The 3,882-nt window shown below is 43.7% G+C and overlaps 1 pseudogene; it reads left to right on the top strand.

Moving 5' to 3' along the window:
- The first annotated feature begins 715 nt into the window (after nucleotides 1–715).
- Nucleotides 716–3,202, top strand: LOC147465750 (uncharacterized; annotated as a pseudogene).
- The last annotated feature ends 680 nt before the right edge of the window (nucleotides 3,203–3,882 follow it).

The following is a 3,882-nucleotide window of genomic DNA, read 5'->3' as shown; positions in this document are numbered from 1 at the left end:
GCAGGATTTTCTCTCACAATGTATGAGTGCCGGCTTCAATATCTTTCCCACATTCGCTGCCTTTGCATATGATTCACTAGCCCTTTTCTTCCCATGTGATGTGAAGACAAAATCTATGCTTACATTGAAATGAGAGCCTAGAGCACAGCGATCAGGTGAAAACCCCCCACCACCATCAAGCACTTCAGACATCTCTACGTGCTTGCGTACAACACCCCCCAAGGGTGGGGCAAATTGCGTTTGTCGAGCCTAAAATAAGCGCGATTGCGTTCATTCGGTGAGAACCCACTCCTAATAGACACAAGGTAGATCTAATAGTCGTGCTTAGCAAAAGATGAATATTTAGCGTGCTTTCAAGGCCTAAGGTCAAGGGAAAATCATGCTAAGCAAAATGATAATAAGCGCGCTGCTAGCTGCTAAGGGCGTAAGACACATGGATGCAAAACTCCATCGGGTCGCCTCCTAGCTTTACCCTCGAGAAGACGAAGCAAGCTGAGGGACAGGATACTTCGGCAGATCTAATCACCAACATAGATCGCTGCCATGACTAAGCTCGTAGCCACTTGCGTATCTCTCCTCAGCTCTTGCTCACCTCCTCAATGCTCCACTGTCTGCAACTCTCATCTAAGTAGAGTCTCCTAAGGGGGTCGGCACAAGACAATTTAGAAATTTTCTCATGTAGGGAAACGGAGACTATTACAATGTTTTTCATACGATGCACAACATCATGAGGTTCTGGTCGAGAGGCACCGCATACCTAGCTAGGTACGATCGGAGGCAGGGGACCGCTGGCCCAACGGTCCCCTACCTCATATCGTACCTAGCTAGGTATGCAATGCCTCCCTCACCGAAGCTCATGACGTTGAGGTAAGTCACAATGTGGGAATTATTGTGAGAATTTGTCCAAAACTTCTTGTGCGGGTTATTTACAATTATATTAAAAGTGAAAAATAAACTCTTGTTCAAAAAAAATTAATCTTTACTCTTTTCTACAATCAAGGTCCGTTTTTGAGTGCTTAGCATGTAATTTGTCACAAATTACCTTGCAAAAAAGGGCAGTTATGTCTAACAATAATGAAGTAATTCATATCCAAAGCCTACATAACGGACTCAAATTCTAGTTTTAGCATCTTGTATTGATAGATTATTATTAGTCTTCTTTTGAAAAGCTGCAATTTTTTTTTTCCTTTAGAGAAATTTAATCTCACTACCAAGGGCATTTTGGAAATTTTGGAAAAATTGAAGGGCATTTTAGGAATTTGTGACAAAATATTGGGGGTGTTTAGGGAATTCTTGAAGTTTGAGGGGTATTTTGGGAATTTCCACAAATCGAAGGGGTATTTTGGTGATTTTTCTTTAAAAATAGTGTTACTGTAAACTATATTAGTCTTTAGAGCACAGGATCGCTCTCCGCTTAATAATCAATAGTGGGAATCATTGAATGTTTAAAAGCAACCCCCAATAGCCCAATAGGGTAAAGGTGCCAAAAGCAGAAGCCATGCAGGATGTCGACCCTTCTAGAAGCACAAAGGAGAATAGTTGTGGGCTCTTTTCTTTCTTTAATTTCTTTGTTTTTTTTTCCCTTCTTAAAGGACGTGTTCCCATGGATGAGAGAAAGCAAAGCATAAAAAACAGACAAGTTGTGAACCTTGAGCTTTTTTAAAAACACTAGTATGGCCGGCCGCCTTCGGCGGCCTCTCTCTCTCTCTCTCTCTCTCTCTCTCTCTCTCTCTCTCTCTCCACATTGGCCACCTCTGTTGTTGGGGCTGTAAGGACCTTGCTAGAGCACCCAAGAGTGCCTAGAGCACCAAAGAGTGCCTACTTGTTGCAAGGGCATTTGATGCACCATATAGCTTTTGTTTTGATAGCCTTGCTGAATGGCAACCGAGGTCAAACTGCAAGCACACACATAGAAATAAAGTTCATAAATAGTATAATAAAAGAATAAATCATAGGATCATTTCATTACAATTGAAGAGCAGGAAAGGAGCACATTCGGTACCATTTGCCATGGCGCACACTCAGTGACTATTGCAAAGAGAAGAACGGGCTCTACTATTATCATGTAGCAATTTCAAGATAACAACTCATCGCTCAACTATCTTCAAGCTCATCAACATTAGCATTAGCATCAGCAACACCATCATCATCGGCATCACAATAAACTGATCATCATCGTCAATATCAGATCACTGCTCACATCATGAAATCATTGCTTACATGAAGTTACATCATTAATATCATCACCATCAAACCTTCAACTCGTAATAGGAGGCTGTAGATAGCTCTGTACATGCCAATATTATACATGAGAGAGAGAGGTGTTATCTTTGAGTGAGACTAACTCCACCTGCGGCGGAGTGGTCTCCTGCCGACGGTAGAAAGAAATCAAATATAGGCTACACCTCACAATACTAATACAAAATGAAACGTCTACATTAAGATCCAACACTCTCATTGGTGCAAACAAAGTCTTTCTACTGCTGATTGCATCAACAGAGCTACACATTTTCTATTGGGAGAGAAGCACCTCGACAAAGTCTTCTTCTGTGGATTGCATCAAGAGTTCTATAGAGATTAGAGCAGCCAAGTAGCTGCATCTCTCAAGTGTAGAGTTTTTGCGTGAAGCCTAGTAGGTCAATTTTTTCGGGCTACCCTACATCCACATCAATTGAGGTGGGGAGGGACTCCGACTATGCTGACAAAACCATTTGCACTTGCTCATTCCAATCGAGGAAGAAACAAAGGAGGATATGGAGCTAGCAGAGGGATCAGGGGGCATAACCAAGCCGAACTCGAGCCTGCATAACGGCATGCCAAGCGATGTGCTGATCATAAACTTCACATTAGGGTCCACATAGTTAGTGACATCAATGTGGACACATCATTTGCATCCCCTCCATCATCTCTGCCACCACCACTGGAAGCAAAGTTGAGCCCATACACCGCGTGTGCGGTGCGGCAACTAAGCTAGGCTCCCAGGCTGTCATCATCACCAATGGGGGTAGAAATGGATGCACTTTCAGGGACTTCAAGTTGGGCACTTGCTCAAGCTACCAATAGGAGGGTAGAAGGGACACCATTGAGAATATTGTTCGAACGGTCGCGGCCGCTGTTAGGACTGGGTGTGCACATGCCACACTCTCCGTTCCCACCAGCATCGTTGTGATCGGCTCATGCCAAAGATAGTGGGAGGCTCTAACGCATCATCTCCACCTTTGTACAATCATCTCTCTGCAGTGGGATCAGGCGCAGTGAGGGTGCACCGCAATTATCCATGCTGCAGGTCCACCGCTCTCCTACTGCCAAGCTTGGGAATTATGACCGTGCATAGATATACTTTTTTCCCATCAAAAGTGCATGAGGAACGTATTAAGAGATTAAACTAAGAGTTAGATTAAAAAAGGACCCAATTGTGGGGCCATCCTAGGCTCTTCTTTTTAGTATTACTGGTATATAAAGTAAATCAAGCCGTCGTACACTCAGCCTAACGCTACCATTGATTGAGTATGCAAAATGGGCACCTTAATTGGAGTGCCAAGGGCCTGAGGGTCTGGACTGTTGAGTCTTCACCTCGATATAAGCAGAGCCTAACCCAGGATGGTCTCTTGTCACATAGCATTAAGGATCGGTCTGTAGTAAATGGAAGCCATTGCCGCCGCTCAAGTGGTGTTGTTTGCAAATTACTTTCTCATGATCGTTCTGACGCTTGCAGAGGTTAGACGAATGACAGGGAAGGGCTGGCTTCCAAATTCCCCCTCCCCCCAAATAGAAGAAGTCAAAGAGAGAGAAGAAGAGGAAGCGAACAGAATAAGAAGAAACGCTAGAGAAAGAAAGAGATAGAGAGAGTGAGAGAGAATAATCCATATACCTGCACCAGAT

The sequence above is a fragment of the Adiantum capillus-veneris genome, chromosome 1 (genome assembly GCF_014529385.1).
Source record: "Adiantum capillus-veneris isolate H3 chromosome 1, ASM1452938v2, whole genome shotgun sequence".
Lineage (NCBI taxonomy): Eukaryota > Viridiplantae > Streptophyta > Polypodiopsida > Polypodiales > Pteridaceae > Adiantum > Adiantum capillus-veneris.
Note: the sequence above shows the minus strand (reverse complement) of the source record. Positions and strands in the feature narration are given on the sequence as shown.